Below are 22,269 nucleotides of genomic sequence, written 5' to 3'. Positions count from 1 at the left end.
ATGGGATGTGAGTGAGGTTGCCAAGGGCCAAAGCTGCCACCAGATTTCGGCCATTGTCACACACTACCATGCCTGGCTGGAGATTCGCTGGCAGTAACCACACATCGCTCTCCTGCTTGATGGCATTCCAAAGCTCCTGCGCTGTGTGGCTCCGATGCCCCAATGAAACTAGTTTCAAGACGGCCTGCTGACGTTTGGCCACGGCTGTGCTCATGTCGGTCATAGGTAAACGTTCACGGGTCCATGTGGAGGTGGACTGTGACGGATCCTGCAGAGAGGAATCAGAGGAACTGGTGTAAGAGGAGGAGTCGATGCGTACAGACTGGATTCCTGCAATCCTTGGAGTGGGCAGGACACGTCCTGCGCCACTCGCACGATCTGTACCTGGCTCAACAACATTAACCCAATGGGCAGTGAGGGAAACATATCGCCCCTGTCCATGCTGACTGGTCCACGCATCGGTGGTGAGGCGGACCTTGCTACTGACGGCGTTCAGTAGCGCATGTTTTATGTTTGCCTCAACATGCCTGTGCAGGGCAGGGACAGCCTGCCTGCTGAAGTAAAAGCGGCTGGGCACCTTGTACTGTGGGACTGCCAATGCCATCAAGTCACGGAAGCTGTCAGTCTCCACCAGCCTGAACGAGAGCATTTCCAGGGACAACAGTTTGGCAATGCCTGCATTCAGAGCCTGTGCTCGGGGGTGGTTGGCCGAGAATGCCCGCCTTTTCTCCCATGCCTGTACTACCGATGGCTGTAGAGTAGACTGGGAGTGTGAGGATGACTGGGAAGGTGGTGCTGTGGGTGGAATTACACTAGGTCTCTGGACAACAGTGGAGGAAGAGGCAACACGAGATGAAGAGGTGGTAGCTGCCGCTGTTGGTTGGCCTACGTCTTCACTGTGTTTCTGTAACTCCACCGCGTGCCTGTTCCGCACATGTTTCCACATATTTGTGGTATTGAGGTTGCTGACACTTTTACCTCTTTTTACTTTCTGATGACACAGCTTGCATTTGACAAAACAAATGTCATCTGCAACTGTGTCAAAAAAGGACCAGGCACTGCAAGTCTTGGGAGCGCCCTTTTTGGCTTTGGAAAGAGACAGGCTCCTAACGGGTGCCAAAGTGGAGGCTACAGGCTCCGCAGTCTTCCCCCTCCCTCTCCCTCTTTGGCCCGTAAGGGGAAGCTCTTCCTCAGAGCTGCTCCCACCACCTTCCTGTTCCTCACGCCACGATGGGTCAAGGACCTCATCATCTCCACTACCCTCTGCCACCAACTGCTCCTCCTGGGTAGTCTCGGCAGCACAGTACGCATCAGAAAGCGGCACCTGAGTTTCATCATCAGATGCGTACTGCGCTGTGGTCACCGGAGGCACTGGCCCACCTGCCTCTTCAGAGTCAGAGAGATAAAGCTGTTGGGCATCACTGCACACTGCCTCTTCTTCCATTTCTCCAATGCTGCTTGGCTGGCCCCCTGTTTCCAAGCCAAGAGATTCAGAGAACAGAAGTAGAGACGGCTCCTGTCCTTGGCTCTCTGACTGCCTGGCCAATTTGGCAGGTGGTGAAGAGACAGATGGCTGCTCTCCAGTGCTCTGTGCCTGAGAGGATGTGGCACTAACTGAAGTCGATGCCGAGGCGTTAGCTGCCATCCACCCGACAACGGCTTCAATTTGGTCTTCACGTAGCAGCGGTGCACGGCGCTCTCCGACAAAGCTGCGCATGAAGGACTGTTCCCTGCTGAAACTGAGTGATGACGAGTCACCGGCGCCCGCAGCAGGCACAGAATCACCACGTCCTCTCCCTGCTCCTCTCCCTGCTCCGCGCCCACGCCCACGTGCCTTACTCCCTGCCTTCTTCATCTTGGTTGACAGATAAAGATAAGCAGAAAAGTACTAAGGCCTTAGTGTGCTTATTCCTGAAATGCTCCTCCTAACAGGTGTAAGAAACACTAATGTTGTAAATTGTGGACTAAACTTTATTATTTTTCAAATGTGGCCTACACAAGTGTTAAGTTGTGTTTGGTGAACTTAACTTTTTTTTTGGTGCAGATCGGGCTACAGAGCTAGTTTAAATCACACGGAGACCGTGCAGACAGCCGTAAACGGCGCTGCAAGGCCAAAAAACCCTCCTCTCGGTTATCCTATATAGTGTTATTCCACTATTTAGCTGGATACGAGTGGAAAGACACTAATAGGAATTTTTTTTTTCAAATTTTAAACAGGCTGCACTATTTGAAAAAAAGTAAAATTTTTCTCAAGGTATGAGGCAGTAACGAACCCTGAGCTGAATCCAACCGGCTATGGCTGCACACAGACTACAGGGCGAGCTGGGCTCACACGGAGACCGTGCAGACAGCCGTAAACGGCGCTGCAAGGCCAAAAAACCCTCCTCTAGGTTATCCTATATAGTGTTTTTCCACTATTTAGCTGGATACGAGTGGAAAGACACTAATAGGAATTTTTTTTTTCAAATTTTAAACTGGCTGCACTATTTGAAAAAAAGGAAATTGTTTTTCAAGGTATGAGGCAGTAACGCACCCTGAGCTGAATCCAACCGGCTATGGCTGCACACAGACTACAGGGTGAGCTGCGCTCACACAGAGACCGTGCAGACAGCCGTAAACGGCGCTGCAAGGCCAAAAAACCCTCCTCTAGGTTATCCTATATAGTGTTTTTCCACTATTTAGCTGGATACGAGTGGAAAGACACTAATAGGAATTTTTGTTTTTCAAATTTTAAACAGGCTGCACTATTTGAAAAAAAGTAAAATTTTTCTCTAGGTATGAGCCAGTAACGAACCCTGAGCTGAATCCAACCGGCTATGGCTGCACACAGACTACAGGGCGAGCTGGGCTCACACGGAGACCGTGCAGACAGCCGTAAACGGCGCTGCCAAGCCAAAAAACCCTCCTCTAGGTTATCCTATATAGTGTTTTTCCACTATTTAGCTGGATGCGAGTGGAAAGACACTAATAGGAATCTTTTTTTTTTCAAATTTTAAACAGGCTGCACTATTTGAAAAAAAGTAAAATTTTTCTCAAGGTATGAGCCAGTAACGAACCCTGAGCTGAATCCAACCGGCTATGGCTGCACACAGACTACAGGGCGAGCTGGGCTCACACGGAGACCATGCAGACAGCCGTAAACGGCGCTGCAAGGCCCAAAAACCCCCCTCTAGGTTATCCTATGTAGTGTTTTTCCACAATAGAGCTGGAGACGGGTGGAAAAACACTAATAGGAAATTTGAGAAAAAATGTGCAGCAGGCTGCACTAAGAGCAAAAAAGGACAACTGTGTGAGGCAGTGTGAACCCCCCCTGAGCTGAATACAACCGGGTATATGGCTGCACACAGACTACAGAGTGAGCTGCACACACACACACACACAGAGACCTTGCAGAACGCTGTTAAAACAGCGCTGCAAGGCAAGAGCAAGGTGAACAGTGAAGAACACACAGCGTTTTGCTAAATTAGCCTTTGGAAAGGAAAATAAAGCAATTAGCTAGCTCGACTGGCCCTCAGTTAGAACACAGCGTCCTGTCCCTAACTGAAATCACAGCAGAGTGAGCGCAAAATGGCGGCAGCGTTTTTTATAGTGCAGAGTGACATCATTTCAGCAGCCAATCCAAGCCTTGCCAGTACTTACATGCCCACCATGCTAAACAGGATGTGCCCACACTTCCAATCATTCCTCATTGGCTGCTGCGTTCAGTTTGAATTCTGGGAACGTCCGATTCCGGTATCCGATACGCGGGAAGTATCGGAATTCGGTATCGGAATTCCGAAACCGCAAATATCGGCCGATACCCGATACTTGCGGTATCGGAATGCTCAACACTAGTTACCAATAAAAACGTCAACTCGTTCCGCAAAAAACAAGACCTCGCATGACTCTGTGGACTCAAATATGGAAAAATTATAGCTCTCAAAATGTGGTAATGCAAAAAATATTTTTTGCAATAAAAAGCGTCTTTCAGTGTGTGACGGCTGCCAATCATAAAAATCCGCTAAAAAACCCGCTATGAAAGTAAATCAAACCCCCCTTCATCACCCCCTTAGTTAGGGAAAAGTTAAAAAATAAAAAAAAGTATTTATTTCCATTTTCCCATTAGGGTTAGGGCTAGGGTTAGGGCTAGGGTTAGGGTTAGGGCTAGGGTTAGGGCTAGGGTTAGAGCTAGGGTTAGGGCTAGGGATAGGGCTAGGGCTAGGGTTAGGGTTGGGGCTAGGGTTAAGGCTACAGTTAGGGTTGGGGCTAAAGTTAGGGTTAGGGTTGGGGCTAAAGTTAGGGTTAGGGTTTGGATTACATTTACGGTTGGGAATAGGGTTGGGATTAGGGTTAGGGGTGTGTCTGGGTTAGAGGTGTGGATAGGGTTACTGTTGGGACTAGGGTTAGGGGTGTGTTTGGATTAGGGTTTCAGTTATAATTGGGGGGTTTCCACTGTTTAGGCACATCAGGGGTTCTCCAAATGTGACATGGCTATTATGATCAGGTGACCTTGGAGCAGCATGAAAACTTAAACTGTAGTAGGTGGTAACTATACTGACCGCAAACCCTGATCTTATCACCGCAACTAGAAGTAGCCGTGGGGTGTGCCTAACAAAACCTAGACACCTCGACACAGCCGGAGAACTAAATATCCCTAAAGATGGAAATAAGAATACTATCTTGCCTCAGAGCAGAACCCCAAAGTATAGGCAGCCCTCCACAAATAATGACTGTGAGTAGTAGAGGAAAAGACAAACTCAGGCAGAAAGCAGGATTTAGCAAAGAGGCCACTTCTAGCTAAATAGGAAAGGATAGGACAGGACACTAAACGGTCAGCAATAAAATCCTTCCAAAATATCCACAGCAGAAAATACAAAAATTAACTCCACCACCTAACTAAAGATGTGGAGCGTATATCTGCAACTCCAGAGAATCCAACCAGACTGAGAAACACTGACACAGTCTAAGCTGGACAATAGAAAAACAAACGAACAGCACTGAAAATAAGCACACTGCATGTGTGCCACAGGAAAAGAAACAGACACTTATCTTTTGCTGAATTAGCAGCTAAGCAGGAGAGACCAGGAGAGATCCAACACTTCCCAAGAAATATTGATAACTGGCCAGGAGTAATCGGTCCAGCAAACCTAAATACCCCAGTCAGAATTGTAATCAGTAGATACACCTGTGCAAGACTGTAGCCCAGGGACAACTGCATTACCATTTACAACCACCGGAGGGAGCCCAAAAGCAGAATTCACAACACATGGCGTCCGATCTCAATTCCAGCCAATTCTACTTGAAAAATTAAAACAGTGCTCCTTCCCTTTCGAGCTTTCACGTGTTCTCAAACAGGAGTTTACCCCAACATATGGGGTATCAGCATACTCAGGACAAATTGGACAACAACTTTTGGGGTCCAATTTCTCCTGTTACCCTTGGGAAAACACAAAACTGGGGGCTAAAAATATTTTTTGTGGGAAAAAAAAGATTTTTTATTTTCACGGCTCTGCGTTATAAACTGTAGTGAAACACTTGAGGGCTCAAAGTTCTCACAACACATCTAGATAAGTTCCTTGTGGGTCTAGTTTCCAATATGGGGTCATTTGTGGGGGGTTTCTACTGTTTAGGTACATTAGGGGCTCTGCAAACGCAATGTGACGCCTGCAGACCATTCCATCTAAGTCTGCATTCCAAATGGCGCTCCTTCCCTTCCGAGCCCTCCCATGTGCCCAAACGGTGGTTCCCCCCCACATATGGGGTATCAGCGCACTCAGGATAAATTGGACAACAACTTTTTGTTAGGGTTGGCGGAACGCACCGAATATATTTATTAAGTAAGATTGGTGCGTTTGCCACCTGGGATCTACCGTGCAGGAAAGAACCTGCTGCTAAGTAAATGGCAGCACTATATGGCGGTACAATGTGAATACACACACGGGTTAACTTCACCCTCTGTGAAGGAAGCGAACCCTGTTGTGTCACAGGGCCGCAGTACCGCACCAAGAGCGCAAGCAAGGAGTCTCAGAACTCATTCTCAAGACACAGGATTTGAGTTCATATAGACCTCTTGCGCTCGACACCGCAACTGGGGTGTCAGAGTGACAGAAATAATAATAAAGATGCACGAGAGTGCGTGCGGTGCCGCACTGGCGGACGCCACTAACCACCCAGGCTTGGGTCAGGAAAGCGCTGTGAAAGCACACGGCGCCGCACTGCTGGTCACAGCAATTAGATGCTGTCTTGTGTGTTACGTGCTGATGGCTAAGTCGGCGCTAGATAGCAATCATCCACCTTCCGCGAGCAGTCATACAATAGGGAGGGGATTTTAAAGAATGACTTTCACTCACAACACACACATGTTTACAAATGTATACTAGCGCATGGCCATGTGGTCATGCGAAGCTTATATAGCTGCAGCACGTTCAGGACCTTACAAAGAAGGACCAATGGAGTTGCAGCAGTACCTGAGCATGTGACCCTAGATCTCCACTGAGAGATCTTGCCCTGGGCATGCTCAGAGTGCAAAGCAGGACTTAGTCCTAGCACCTACAAGACCTTCCAAGAAGGACCAATGTAAGTTGCTGCAGTACATGAGCATGTGACCCTAGATCTCCACTGAGAGATCTTGCCCTGGGCATGCTCAGTGTGTGCAAAGCAGGACTTAGTCCCAGAAAAGCCTGCTCACTGCAGATCAGTGCAGGGTACAATAGCAGAGCCTGGAGAGGCAGTAGTAACCCTTTGCACAGTATCAGTCTCAGTGAGACGCTGGGAGCGATGTCTCTGCTGAGCAGGCTCCACTGCGGCCGATGCAGAATGGGAGACCGCAGCAGATACGGATCGAGATTCCCCCTGTGCAGCATAGCAAACTCAACTCCTAACACCTTTGGGGTCCAATTTCTCCTGTTACCCTCAGAAAAATACAAAACTGGGGGCTAAAAAATAATTTTTGTGGGAAAAAATTTTTGTTTTACTTTTTTTAACGGCTCTGCATTATAAACTTCTGTGAAGCCCTTGGTGGGTCAAAGTGCTCACCACACATATTGATAAGTTCCTTAGGGGGTCTACTTTCCAAAATGGTGTCACTTGTGGGGGTTTCAATGTTTAAGCACATCAGTGGCTCTCCAAACGCAACATGGCGTCCCATCTAAATTCCTGTCAATTTTGCATTGAAAAGTCAAGCGTCGCTCCTTCCCTTCCGAGCTCTCCCATGCACCCAAACAGTGGTTTACTGCCACATATGGGGTATCAGCGTACTCAGGACAAATTGTATAACAACTTTTGGGGTCCAATTTTTTCTCTTACCCTTGGGAAAATAAAAAATTGGGGGTGAAAAGATAATTTTTGTGAAAAAATATGATTTTTTTATTTTTACGGTTCTGCATTATAAACTTCTGTAAAGCACTTGGTGGGTCAAAGTGCTCACCACACCTCTAGATAAGTTCCTTAGGAGGTCTACTTTCCAAAATGGTGTCACATGTGGGGGGTTTCAATGTTTAGGCGCATCAGTGGCTCTCCAAACGCAACATGGCGTCCCATCTCAATTCCAGTCAATTTTGCATTGAAAAGTCAAATGGCGCTCCTTCGCTTCCGAGCTGTCATGCGCCCAAACAGTTGTTTAGCTCCACATATGGGGTATCGGCGTACTCAGGACAAATTGTACAACAATGTTTGGGGTCCAATTCTCCTGTTACCCTTGGTAAAATAAAACAAATTGGAGCTGAAGTAAATTTTTTGTGAACAAAAGTTAAATGTTAATTTTTGTTTAAACATTCCAAAAATTCCTGTGAAACACCTGAAGGGTTAATAAACTTCTTGAATGTGGTTTTGAGCACCTTGAGGGGTGCAGTTTTTAGAATGGTGTCACACTTGGGCATTTTCTATCATATAGACCCCTCAAAATGACTTCAAATGAGATGTGGTCCCTAAAATAAAATGGTGTTGGAAAAATGAGAAATTGCTGGTCAAATTTTAACCCTCATAACTCCCTAACAAAAAAAAATTTTGGTTCCAAAATTGTGTTGATGTAAAGTAGACATGAGGGAAATGTTACTTATTAATAGTGTTGAGCATTCCGATACCGCAAGTATCGGGTATCGGCCGATATTTGCGGTTTCGGAATTCCGATACCGAATTCCGATACTTCCCGCGTATCGGATACCGGAATCGGAAGTTCCCAGAATTCAAACTGAACGCAGCAGCCAATGAGGAATGATTGGAAGTGTGGGCACATCCTGTTTAGCATGGTGGGCATGTAAGTACTGGCAAGGCTGTGATTGGCTGCTGAAATGATGTCACTCTGCACTATAAAAAACGCTGCCACCATTTTGCGCTCACTCTGCTGTGATTTCAGTTAGGGACAGGACGCTGTGTTCTAACTGAGGGCCAGTTGAGCTAGCTAATTGCTTTATTTTCCTTTCCAATGGCTAATTTAGCAAAACGCTGTGTGTTCTTCACTGTTCACCTTGCTCTTGCCTTGCAGCGCTGTTTTAACAGCGTTCTGCAAGGTCTCTGTGTGTGTGTGTGTGTGCAGCTCACTCTGTAGTCTGTGTGCAGCCATATACCCGGTTGTATTCAGCTCAGGGGGGGTTCACACTGCCTCACACAGTTGTCCTTTTTTGCTCATAGTGCAGCCTGCTGCACATTTTTTCTCAAATTTCCTATTAGTGTTTTTCCACCCGTCTCCAGCTAAATTGTGGAAAAACACTACATAGGATAACCTAGAGGGGGGTTTTTGGGCCTTGCAGCGCCGTTTACGGCTGTCTGCACGGTCTCCGTGTGAGCCCAGCTCGCCCTGTAGTCTGTGTGCAGCCATAGCCGGTTGGATTCAGCTCAGGGTTCGTTACTGGCTCATACCTTGAGAAAAATTTTCCTTTCTTTCAAATAGTGCAGCCTGTTTAATAGGGAATTTTTTTAAAAAATTTTTAGTGTTTTTCCACCCGTCTCCGGCTATATTGTGGAAAAACACTACATAGTATAACCTAGAGGGGGGTTTTTGGGCCTTGCAGCGCCGTTTACGGCTGTCTCCACGGTCTCGGTGTGAGCGCAGCTCGCCCTGTAGTCTGTGTGCAGCCATAGCCGGTTGGATTCAGCTCAGGGTTCGTTACTGGCTCATACCTTGAGAAAAATTTTCCTTTTTTTCAAATAGTGCAGCCTGTTTAAAAATTTAAAAAAAAATTCCCTATTAGTGTTTTTCCACCCGCCTCCAGCTAAATTGTGGAAAAACACTACATAGGATAACCTAGAGGGGGGTTTTTGGGCCTTGCAGCGCCGTTTACGGCTGTCTGCACGGTCTCCGTGTGAGCCCAGCTCGCCCTGTAGTCTGTGTGCAGCCATAGCCGGTTGGATTCAGCTCAGGGTTCGTTACTGGCTCATACCTTGAGAAAAAATTTCCTTTTTTTCAAATAGTGCAGCCTGTTTAAAAATTTTTTAAAAAATTCCCTATTAGTGTTTTTCCACCCGTCTCCAGCTAAATTGTGGAAAAACACTACATAGGATAACCTAGAGGGGGTTTATTGGGCCTTGCAGCGCCGTTTACGGCTGTCTGCACGGTCTCTGTGTGAGCGCAGCTCGCCCTGTAGTCTGTGTGCAGCTATAGCTGGTTGGATTCAGCTCAGGGTGCGTTACTGCCTCATACCTTGAAAAACAATTTCCTTTTTTTCAAATAGTGCAGCCTGTTTAAAATTTTTTAAAAAAAATTCCTATTAGTGTCTTTCCACCCGTCTCCAGCTAAATAGTGGAAAAACACTACATAGTATAACCTAGAGGGGGGTTTTTGGGCCTTGCAGCGCCGTTTACGGCTGTCTGCACGGTCTCCGTGTGAGCCCAGCTCGCCCTGTAGTCTGTGTGCAGCCATAGCCGGTTGGATTCAGCTCAGGGTTCGTTACTGGCTCATACCTTGAGAAAAAATTTCCTTTTTTTCAAATAGTGCAGCCTGTTTAAAAATTTTAAAAAAAATTCCCTATTAGTGTTTTTCCACCCGCCTCCAGCTAAATTGTGGAAAAACACTACATAGGATAACCTAGAGGGGGGTTTTTGGGCCTTGCAGCGCCGTTTACGGCTGTCTGCACGGTCTCCGTGTGAGCCCAGCTCGCCCTGTAGTCTGTGTGCAGCCATAGCCGGTTGGATTCAGCTCAGGGTTCGTTACTGGCTCATACCTTGAGAAAAAATTTCCTTTTTTTCAAATAGTGCAGCCTGTTTAAAAATTTTTTAAAAAATTCCCTATTAGTGTTTTTCCACCCGTCTCCAGCTAAATAGTGGAAAAACACTACATAGGATAACCTAGAGGGGGTTTATTGGGCCTTGCAGCGCCGTTTACGGCTGTCTGCACGGTCTCTGTGTGAGCGCAGCTCGCCCTGTAGTCTGTGTGCAGCTATAGCTGGTTGGATTCAGCTCAGGGTGCGTTACTGCCTCATACCTTGAAAAACAATTTCCTTTTTTTCAAATAGTGCAGCCTGTTTAAAATTTAAAAAAAAAAATTCCTATTAGTGTCTTTCCACCCGTCTCCAGCTAAATAGTGGAAAAACACTACATAGGATAACCTAGAGGAGGGTTTTTTGGCCTTGCAGCGCCGTTTACGGCTGTCTGCACGGTCTCCGTGTGATTTAAACTAGCTCTGTAGACCGATCTGCACAAAAAAAAAAGTAAAGTTCACCAAACACAACTTAACACTTGTGTAGGCCACATTTGAAAAATAATAAAGTTTAGTCCACACTTTATAACATTAGTGTTTCTTACACCTGTTAGGAGGAGCATTTCAGGAATAAGCACACTAAGGCCTTAGTACTTTTCTGCTTATCTTTATCTGTCAACCAAGATGAAGAGGGCAGGGAGTAAGGCACGTGGGCGTGGGCGCGGAGCAGGGAGAGGAGCAGGGAGAGGACGTGGTGATTCTGTGCCTGCTGCGGGCGCCGGTGACTCGTCGTCACTCAGTTTCAGCAGGGAACAGTCCTTCATGCGCAGCTTTGTCGGAGAGCGCCGTGCACCGCTGCTGCGTGAAGACCAAATTGAAGCCGTTGTCGGGTGGATGGCAGCTAACGCCTCGGCATCGACTTCAGTTAGTGCCACATCCTCTCAGGCACAGAGCACTGGAGAGCAGCCATCTGTCTCTTCACCACCTGCCAAATTGGCCAGGCAGTCAGAGAGCCCAGGACAGGAGCCGTCTCTACTTCTGTTCTCTGAATCTCTTGGCTTGGAAACAGGGGGCCAGCCAAGCAGCATTGGAGAAATGGAAGAAGAGGCAGTGTGCAGTGATGCCCAACAGCTTTTTCTCTCTGACTCTGAAGAGGCAGGTGGGCCAGTGCCTCCGGTGACCACAGCGCAGTACGCATCTGATGATGAAACTCAGGTGCCGCTTTCTGATGCGTACTGTGCTGCCGAGACTACCCAGGAGGAGCAGTTGGTGGCAGAGGGTAGTGGAAATGATGAGGTCCTTGACCCATCGTGGCGTGAGGAACAGGAAGGTGGTGGGAGCAGCTCTGAGGAAGAGCTTCCCCTTACGGGCCAAAGAGGGAGAGGGAGGGGGAAGACTGCGGAGCCTGTAGCCTCCACTTTGGCACCCGTTAGGAGCCTGTCTCTTTCCAAAGCCAAAAATGGCGCTCCCAAGACTTGCAGTGCCTGGTCCTTTTTTGACACAGTTGCAGATGACATTTGTTTTGTCAAATGCAAGTTGTGTCATCAGAAAGTAAAAAGAGGGAAAAATGTCAGCAACCTCAATACCACAAATATGTGGAAACATGTGCGGACCAGGCACGCGGTGGAGTTACAGAAACAGACTGAAGATGTAGGCCAACCAACAGCGGCAGCTACCACCTCTTCAGCTCGTGTTGCCTCTTCCTCCAGCTCACGCACAGCTGGTTTGGCTTCCTCCCAGGATCGCCATGGAAGAACCTCTGGCACTGTTGTCCAGAGACCTTGTGTAATTCCACCCACAGCACCACCTTCCCAGTCATCCTCACACTCCCAGTCTATTCTACAGCCATCGGTAGTACAGGCATGGGAGAAAAGGCGGGCATTCTCGGCCAACCACCCCCGAGCACAGGCTCTGAATGCAGGCATTGCCAAACTGTTGTCCCTGGAAAAGCTCTCGTTCAGGCTGGTGGAGACTGACAGCTTCCGTGACTTGATGGCATTGGCAGTCCCACAGTACAAGGTGCCCAGCCGCTTTTACTTCAGCAGGCAGGCTGTCCCTGCCCTGCACAGGCATGTTGAGGCAAACATAAAACATGCGCTACTGAACGCCGTCAGTAGCAAGGTCCACCTCACCACCGATGCGTGGACCAGTCAGCATGGACAGGGGCGATATGTTTCCCTCACTGCCCATTGGGTTAATGTTGTTGAGCCAGGTACAGATCGTGCGAGTGGCGCAGGACGTGTCCTGCCCACTCCAAGGATTGCAGGAATCCAGTCTGTACGCATCGACTCCTCCTCTTACACCAGTTCCTCAGATTCCTCTCTGCAGGATCCGTCACAGTCCACCTCCACATGGACCCGTGAACGTTTACCTATGACCGACATGAGCACAGCCGTGGCCAAACGTCAGCAGGCCGTCTTGAAACTAGTTTCATTGGGTCATCGAAGCCACACAGCGCAGGAGCTCTGGAATGCCATCAAGCAGGAGAGCGATGTGTGGTTACTGCCAGCGAATCTCCAGCCAGGCATGGTAGTGTGTGACAATGGCAATCTGGTGGCAGCTTTGGCCCTTGGCAACCTCACTCACATCCCATGTCTGGCACATGTGCTCAATTTGGTTGTGCAGAGTTTTCTGAGGGACTATCCGGATCTTGATGCCCTGCTGCACAAGGTCCGCCTAGAGTGTGCTCACTTGCGGCGTTCCAGCTTGGCCAGCTTGGCCAGATCCCGCATTGCTGCTCTGCAGCGCCGATTCCGCCTTCCGGAACACCGCATCATATGTGACCTACCTACCCGGTGAAATTCCACGTGACATATGTTGGAGCGGTTGTGTGAGCAGCAGCAAGCAGTTATGGAGTACCAGCTGCATCAGGCGCAAAGAAGTCGCAGTCAGCGCCGATCAGACTTCACAACCATAGAGTGGGCCACTATGAAGGACGTCTGCCAGGTTTTGCATCCTTTTGATTATTCCACGCGGATGGCAAGTGCAGATGATGCACTAGTCAGCATGACTGTCCCCCTTATCTGCCTGCTTCAGCAAACTTTGCAAGGGTTAAGGGATGATGTTGTGGAAGAGGTGGAGGATGAGGAGTCACCTTTTCCATCAGCTTCTGGAGAGTCAGCGCCACGTGGTTCCTCACAAAGGGGTATGCAGGGGCCAATTTGTGAGGAGGATGAGGAGGAGTCAATGGAGGAGGAAGAGCTCCGTCCAGAGGAGGGAGCGACACAATTGTCCAGTGGTCAGTGTGTACAGCGAGGGTGGGGTGATGACGAGCGGGCAGAGATCATGTCTCAAGCAGGGGACAGCGTTTCTGGGCCAGTTGGCACTCTGCAGCACATGGTGGATTTCATGCTGCAGTGCCTGAGAAACGACCGCCGCATCGACCACATTCTAAACATGCCTGATTATTGGGTGTTCACCCTCCTCGATCCTCGCTACCGGGACAACGTCCAAAACCTCATCCCTGCGTTGACCCGGGAGCGTAAATTGCGGGAGTACCACGACACACTGGTGAATTCCATCATCTTCTCCTGTCCAACTGAGAGGAGTGCTGCTAGTGCTTTACAAAGCAGCTCAGTGCGTCGAGGCAGTGGGGGAGGCTCTGCCCAAAGAGGGAGCAGAAGCAGTGCCTCTGCCCAAGGCAAGCCCAGTATGGCACAACTCTGGCACACTTTTGTGTGCCCGCCCCAAATGTCTACACCATCACCGGCGGCTCCAGTCAGCAGAAGGCAACGGTTCCGTCAGATGGTGACAGACTACATGGCTTGCCCTCTTACTGTACTCCCAGATGGCTCTTCCCCGTTCAAGTTTTGGGTCTCTAAGCTGGATACATGGCCAGAGCTAAGCCAGTATGCATTGGAGGTGCTGGCTTGCCCTGCGGCTAGTGTCTTATCGGAACGTGTCTTTAGTGCCGCAGGTGGTGTACTAACAGACCGTCGCATGCGACTATCCTCCGATAACGTTGACCGGCTTACTTTCCTGAAAATGAACCAGGCCTGGATCTTGCAGGAATTTGCCACTCCTCTGCCTGATTAAGTAATTGGGTGTCATCCAGGTCTCCTGCTGTGTTCATCTTTCTACCACCTGAACTGCTATTCCTGGGCTCCAACACCGCCAGTTGCGGCTCAGAAGTGCAGGCTGCACAGTCAAAACATACGACCCAGTGTTATTGGGTTTCAGTAACGTCAGCTGATCCCCAGCTGTGTAGCTGGCAATGTGTCCTGCGACCGCCACGCTGGCACAACAACCTAAATGTAAGGGAACCTGTCCCCCCCCCCCCCCCGTCGTTTGTTACTGAAAGAGCCATCTTGTGCAGCAGTAATGCTGCACAAGGAAAAGGTAGCTCTTTCTTTTTAGCTCCTTGCACACGCAGAACTTAACACTTATAAAATGTGTTCACTGATACCGTTATACTGTCCCGGAGCTGGGACTTTCCTTCGTAATGTGACGCAGCACAGCCGTCATTCCTACCCCCTTGGTGCCATGCGCTGCCTCCTCAGCGTTGTTTTAAGCTGTCACGGAGCCTGCGCTGTTCTGTTATCCCTTGGGCATGCCCTATTTGCGCTGCCTGTCTTCTGACATAATTTGGTGTCAGGCTGGCTGCGCCTGTGCGGCCGCGCTGCCTGAGATCCCGCCTCGCAGTGTCTTCTGATTGAGTCACACTGCGGGCCTGGGATCCATGGGCATGCGCAGTGCATATCTTCCCCTCGGGCTCTCGCTCATTTCCCTCCGCCTTCTTTAGACTGTGCGCCGTCAGCTGATCCCTAATAGCATGCCACGGCCGTGACACCGCACACTCTGAAGAAGAGGGAAGGAGGGGAGTGAGAGTCAAGGATATGCACTGTGCATGCCCATGGTTCCAAGGCCCGCAGTGGGATTACGTTAGAGGAGACTGCGAGGTGGGATCTGGAGCAGCGTGGACGCACAGGCACTTACAGCCTGACACCAAATTATGTCAGAAGACAGGCAGCGCTAATTGGGCATGGCCAAGGGCTAACAGAACAGCGCAGGCTCCGTGACAGCTTAAAACAACGCTGAGGAGGCAGCGCACGGCACCAAGGGGATAGGAATGACAGCTGTGCTGTGTCCCATTACGAAGGAAATTCGCACCTCCGGGACGGTTTAACGGCATAAGGGGACACATTTTTAGTGTTTACTTCGGTGTTTGCAAGGAGCATAATTAAAAGAACCACCTTTTCCTTTTGCATCCTTAGTGCTGCACAAGATGGCTCTTTCAGCTACAAACGTCTTGGGGGGGGGGTTAAAGGTTCCCTTTCAACTTGCTCCAATCAGGCTTCGGCCTACACTCTGTTCCTCTGCTCCTCCTGCTGTCCCTGGGCTCTAACACCGCCAGTTGGTGCCTGGAAGTGCTGTGTGCACAGTCAACAGTCGCTCCTCTGTTATTGGGGTTCAGTAACGTCAGCTGATCCCCAGCTGTGTGTGCGGCAATACCTCCAATCTGCTCCTCCTGCTGTCCCTGGGCTCTAACACCGCCAGTTGGTGCCTGGAAGTGCTGTGTGCACAGTCAACAGTCGCTCCTCTGTTATTGGGGTTCAGTAACGTCAGCTGATCCCCAGCTGTGTGTGCGGCAATACCTCCAATCTGCTCCTCCTGCTGTCCCTGGGCTCTAACACCGCCAGTTGGTGCCTGGAAGTGCTGTGTGCACAGTCAACAGTCGCTCCTCTGTTATTGGGGTTCAGTAACGTCAGCTGATCCCCAGCTGTGTATCCGGCAACGTGTCATGCGACCGCCACGCTGGCACAACTAAAATGTAAGGGGACCTGTCCCCCCTCCCCTAGGCGTTTGTTACTGAAAGAGCCACCATGTGCAGCACTAATACTGCACAAGGGAAAGGTCGCTCTTGAAATTATGCTCCTTGCAAACGCTGAACTACACACTCATGTAATGTGTCCCCTCACACCGTCCAACCGTCCCGGAGGTGGGACTTTCCTTTGTAATGTGACGCAGCACAGCCGTCATTGCTACCCCCTTGGCACCGTGCGCTGCCTCCTTAGCGTTGTTTGATTCCGTCATGGACCCTGCGCTGTTATGTTATCCCTTGGCCATGCACAGTTTGCGCTGCCCGTCCTCTGACATCATTTGTTGTCGTCCTGGCTGCGCCTGTGCGTCCACGCTGCCCGAAATCACACCTCGCAGTGTCGTCTAATGTGATCCCACAGTGGGCCTGGTATCCATGGCCATGCGCAGTGCATATACTAGCCTCTCACTCCCCTTCTTCACGCTTCTTCAGACTAGGTGGCGTCAGCTGATCCCTAATAGCATGCCACGGCCGTGACGCCGCACAGTCTGAAGAAGCAGGAAGGAGGTGAGTGAGAGGCGATGATATGCACTGCGCATGCCCATGGATCCCTGGCCCGCAGTGGGACTACATTAGATGACACTGCAAGGTTGGATCTCGGGCAGTTTGGACGCACAGGCACTGCCAGCATGACACCTACATGATGTCAGAAGACGGGCACCGCTAACTGTGCATGGCCAAGGGATAACATTACAGCGCGGGCTCCGTGACAGAACCAAACAACGTTGAGGAGGTGGCGCCCGGCACCAAGGGGGTTGGAATGACGGCTGTGCTGTGTCACATTACAAAGGAAAGTCCCACTTCCGGGATGGTTTGACGGTGTGAGGGGACACATTATATGAGTGTGTACTTCAGCGTTTGCAAGGAGCATAATTTTCGGAGCCACCATTTTCCATGTGCAGTATTACTGCTGTACAAGATGGCTCTTTCAGCAACAAATGCCTGGGGGGGGGGGGTTAAAGGTTCCCTTTCAACTTGCTCCACTGCAGGCTTCGGCCTACACTCTGCTCTTCTTTCATTCCCTGGGTTTCAACACTGTCACTTGACACCTGGAAGTGTTGTCTACACAGAAAAAACACTAGGTGATGTGTCAGTGGGGTTCAGCACCGCCAGCTGTTCCCCTGCTGTGTAGTCGGCAACGTGTCCAGCACAAGCCACGCTGGCACAACAGAACAAAAGCTGCCACCAGTGCAGGCTTCGGCCTAGACTCTGCTCCTCTCCTCCTCCTGCTGACCCTGGGCTCAAACACCGCTAGTTTTTGCCCGGAAGTGCTAGCTGCACAGAGAAAAACACCAGCCAATGTGTTAGTGGGGTTCAGCACCGCCAGCTGTTCCCCTGCTGTGTAGCCGGCAACGTGACCTGCAAACGCCACGCAGGCACATGAACTGAAATTAAAGGGAACCTGGCCCCACCCCCCCAGGTGTTTCTATGTATAACAGCCACCTAGTACAGCAGTACTGCTGCATTTGTACAAGGTGGCTGTTTTTTTATCCTTGCCCACGTAGAATTAAACACGTAAAATATGTGTCTCATTACAGACCATTACAATGTCCCTGAGGTGTGACTTTACTTTTTAATGACACGCACCACCCCCCTTGGTAGCGCTGCCCGTCTTCTGACATCATTGGTTGGCTGCCTGTGCCTGTGCGTCCGCCCTGCCCGACGCAACCCCCCTCGTTTCATATATTTTGGCTGCGAGGGTGTGATTGATGGGCATGTGCAGTGCATATGTTCGCCTGTCTTAACTCATCTCCTTCCGCCTTCTTCAGACTGTGCGGCCTCCTGGCCGTGGTAGGCGATAAGGGATCAGCTGAGGCCGCCCAGTCTGAAGCAGGTGTAAGGACATGTGTGAGCGGCAAACATATTTACTGCACAAGGCCACGAATCCCAGCCACGCAGTGTGATTTTTTGAAAACACACTGTGGGCCTGGGATTCATATCCATTGCTAACCGCAACGGCCAACATGAAATGAGGTGAGAAGACAGGCAGCGCTCACAGCGCATGGCCAAGGGATCACAATAGCGCAGACTCCTGTACAGCTAATACAACGCTCAGGAATCTGCGCCCACCACCTAGGTGTAAATTTTGACACCTGTGCTGCGTCTCCTTAAAAAGACAAGTCACGCCTCCACTACTGTTTGACAGTATAATGGGCTAAATAGCGTACGTGTTTTATTCAGTGTGTGCAAGGAGCAAACTAAATAGAGCAACCTTTTACTTGTGCAGCATTAATGCTGCACAAGGTGTGGCTCTTGTACCTTGCAACACCTGAGGGGGGGTTAAAGGTTACCTTTGAAATTGGTTCAACTAGACTTCGGCCTACACTCTGCTCCTCTCCTCCTCCTGCTGACCCTGGGCTCTAACACCGCCAGTTTGTGCCCGGACGTGCACAGAGAAAAACACCAGCCAATGTGTTAGTGGGGTTCAGCACCGCCAGCTGTTCCCCAGCTGTGTAGCCGGCAACGTGACCTGCAAACGCCACGCAGGCACAACAGAACAAAAGCTGCCACCAGTGCAGGCTTCGGCCTACACTCTGCTCCTCTCCTCCTCCTGCTGACCCTGGGCTCATAACACCGCCAGTTTTAGCCTGGAAGTGCTAGCTGCACAGAGAAAAACACCAGCCAATGTGTCAGTGGGGTTCAGCACCGCCAGCTGTTCCCCAGCTGTGTAGCCGGCAAAGTGCCCTGCAAACGCCATGCAGGCACATGAACTGAAATTGAAGGGAGCCTGCCCCCCACCCCCAGGTGTTTCTATGTATAACAGCCACCTTGTGCAGCAGTACTGCTGCATTTGTACAAGGTGGCTGACTTTTTCTCCTTGCCCACGTGGAACTCAACACGTACAAAATGTGTCTCATTGAGACCATTCCACTGTACCTGAGGTGTGACTTTCCTTTGTAATTATACGCAGCACCCCCCTTGGTAGCGCTTCCCGTCTTTTGACATCATGGTTAGCTGGCTGCGCCTGTGCATCCGCCCTGCGTGAAACAACGCCCCTCGTTGTCTTATTTATTTTGTCAGCGAGGGTGTGGTTTATGGGCACGAGCAGTGCATATGTTCGCCTGTCGTCACTCATCTCCTTCCGCCTTCTTCAGACTGTGCGGCCTCCTGGCCGCGGCATGCGAAAAGGGATCAGCAGAGGCCGCCCAGTCTGAAGCAAGTGTAAGGACGTGTGTGAGCGTCGAAAATATTTACTGCTCAAGGCCACGAATCCCAGCACCGCAGTGTGACTTTATGAAAAGGCAGTGTGGGTCTGGGATTTATGGCCATCGTTAACCGCAGCGGCCAACATGAAATGAGGTCATAAGATGGGCAGCGCTAACAGGGCATTGCCAAGGGATAACACAAGAGCGCAGACTCCTGTACAGCAAAAAACAATGCTCAGGAAGCAGCGCCAAGCACAAAGGCATTATTTGGGACACCTATGCTGCGTCTCCTTAAAAATACAAGTCACGCCTCAACTACAGTTTGACTGTAGAATGGGCTAAATTGTGTACGTGTTGCATTCAGCGTGTGCAAGTAGACAAATTAATAGAGCAACCTTTTCTTGTGCAGCATTAATGCTGCACAAGGTGTGGCTCTTGTACTTTGTAACACCTGAGGGGGGGTTAAAGGTTACCTTTGAAATTGGTTCAACTAGGCTTCGGCCTACACTCTGCTCCTCTCCTCCTCCTGCTGACCCTGGGCTGTAACAACGCTAGTTTTTGCCCGGAAGTGCTAGCTGCACAGAGAAAAACACCAGCCAATGTGTTAGTGGGGTTCAGCACCGCCTGCTGTTCCCCCACTGTGTAGCCGGCAAAGTGTCCTGCAAACGCAACGCAGACACAAAGCTGACTCCAGTGCAGGCTTCGGCCTACACTCTGCTCCCCCTGCTTACCCTTTGCTCCAACACCGCTAGTTGGGGCTGTAGGAAGACAATGTTTGATAGGCAAAGCATCCGGGTTCCAGCACCGCCAGCTGGTTCTCGGCAGTGTTTTTGTCACAGGTACTCCCTCGTGCCAAACCTGGTTTCAGCACCGTCAGCTGTTTCCGGGTTGTGTCAAACTCGCTGAGACGCCTATGCTTGCCCCGTCGTGTTGCAGTCGGGTTAGCCAACTCCAGGGTGCCTCCAGTTTAGGAGCTTCCTATGTGGGCTGCATGATTTGGTAGTCAAGGCTGGTTCTGTAGTGCCAGTAGGCCCAGCTCCCCCTGTAGGACTGTTGGGGTTCGGTAACTGCGGCTGCCTCGCGGCCTAGCTGTTCTCTCCTCTCCTGTGGGCCTTGGGGTCCACCACCTGGTTCCAGCACCGTCAGCTGGTTCCGGGCCGACCCTTTGGCTTAGGTGCCTCCTCCTGGGTATCCGAGTTCCGCCAACGCCAGGCGGTCCTTGGTAGTGCTTTTAAGCGCGGGCACCTACAGCTTAGTAACCGGGTTCCAGCACCGTCAGCTGGTTCTCGGTCGTGCCATTGGCTCTTGCACACTGGGGCAACGCATCTGAGTTCCAGCACCGCCAGCTGGTTCTCGGCAGTGTTTTTGTCACGGGTACTCCATCGTGCCCAGCCTGGTTCCAGCACCGTCAGCTGTTTCCGGGTACTGTCAAACTCACTGAGACACCTATGCGTTGCCCCGTCGTGTTGCGGTCGAGTTAGCCAACTCCAGGGTGCCTCCAGTTTAGGAGCTTCCTATGTGGGCTGCATGAATTGGTAGTCAAGGCTGGTTCTGTAGTGCCAGTAGGCCCAGCTCCCCCTGTAGGACTGTTGGGGTTCGGTAACTGCGGCTGCCTCGCGGCCTAGCTGTTCTCTCCTCTCCTGTGGGCCTTGGGGTCCACCACCTGGTTCCAGCACCGTCAGCTGGTTCCGGGCTGAGCCTTTGGCTTAGGTGCCTCCTCCTGGGTATTCGAGTTCCGCCAACGCCAGGCGGTCCTTGGTAGTGCTTTTAAGCGCGGGCACCTACAGCTTAGTAACCGGGTTCCAGCACCGTCAGCTGGTCCTCGGTGCCATTGGCTCTTGCACACTGGGGCAACACATCCGGGTTCCAGCACCGCCAGCTGGTTCTCGGCAGTGTTCTTGTCACAGGTACTCCCTCATGCCAAGCCTGGTTTCAGCACCGTCAGCTGTTTCCGGGTTGTGTCAAGTTCACTGAGACGCCTATGCTTGCCCCGTCGTGGTGCGGTCGGGTTAGCCAACTCCAGGGTGCCTCCAGTTTAGGAGCTTCCTATGTGGGCTGCGTGAACTGGTAGTCAAGGCTGGTTCTGTAGTGCCAGTAGGCCCAGCTCCCCCTGTAGGACTGTTGGGGTTCGGTAACTGCGGCTGCCTCGCGGCCTAGCTGTTCTCTCCTCTCCTGTGGGCCTTCGGGTCCACCTCCTGGTTCCAGCATCGTCAGCTGGTTCCAGGCCGAGCCTTTGGCTTAGGTGCCTCCTCCTGGGTATCAAAGTTCCGCCAACGCCAGGCGGTCCTTGGTAGTGCTTTTAAGCGCGGGCACCTACAGCTTAGTAACCGGGTTCCAGCACCGCCAGCTGGTCCTCGGTGCCATTGGCTCTTGCACACTGGGGCAACGCATCTGGGTTCCAGCACCGCCAGCTGGTTCTCGGCAGTGTTCTTGTCACAGGTACTCCCTTGTGCCAAGCCTGGTTTCAGCACCGTCAGCTGTTTCCGGGTTGTGTCAAGTTCACTGAGACGCCTATGCTTGCCCCGTCGTGGTGCGGTCGGGTTAGCCAACTCAAGGGTGCCTCCAGTTTAGGAGCTTCCTATGTGGGCTGCGTGAACTGGTAGTCAAGGCTGGTTCTGTAGTGCCAGTAGGCCCAGCTCCCCTGTAGGACTGTTGGGGTTCGGTAACTGCGGCTGCCTCGCGGCCTAGCTGTTCTCTCCTCTCCTGTGGGCCTTGGGGTCCACCACCTGGTTCCAGCACCGTCAGCTGGTTCCGGGCCGAGCCTTTGGCTTAGGTGCCTCCTCCTGGGTATCCGAGTTCCGCCAACGCCAGGCGGTCCTTGGTAGTGCTTTTAAGCGCGGGCACCTACAGCTTAGTAACCGGGTTCCAGCACCGTCAGCTGGTTCTCGGTCGTGCCATTGGCTCTTGCACACTGGGGCAACGCATCTGAGTTCCAGCACCGCCAGCTGGTTCTCGGCAGTGTTTTTGTCACGGGTACTCCCTCGTGCCCGGGCCTGGTTCCAGCACTGTCAGCTGTTTCCGGGTACTGTCAAACTCACTGAGACACCTATGCGTTGCCCCGTCTTGTTGCGGTCGAGTTAGCCAACTCCAGGGTGCCTCCAGTTTAGGAGCTTCCTATGTGGGCTGCATGAATTGGTAGTCAAGGCTGGTTCTGTAGTGCCAGTAGGCCCAGCTCCCCCTGTAGGACTGTTGGG

Source organism: Ranitomeya imitator, chromosome 9 (genome assembly GCF_032444005.1).
Source record: "Ranitomeya imitator isolate aRanImi1 chromosome 9, aRanImi1.pri, whole genome shotgun sequence".
NCBI lineage: Eukaryota > Metazoa > Chordata > Amphibia > Anura > Dendrobatidae > Ranitomeya > Ranitomeya imitator.
This window is presented reverse-complemented; position numbering follows the sequence as displayed.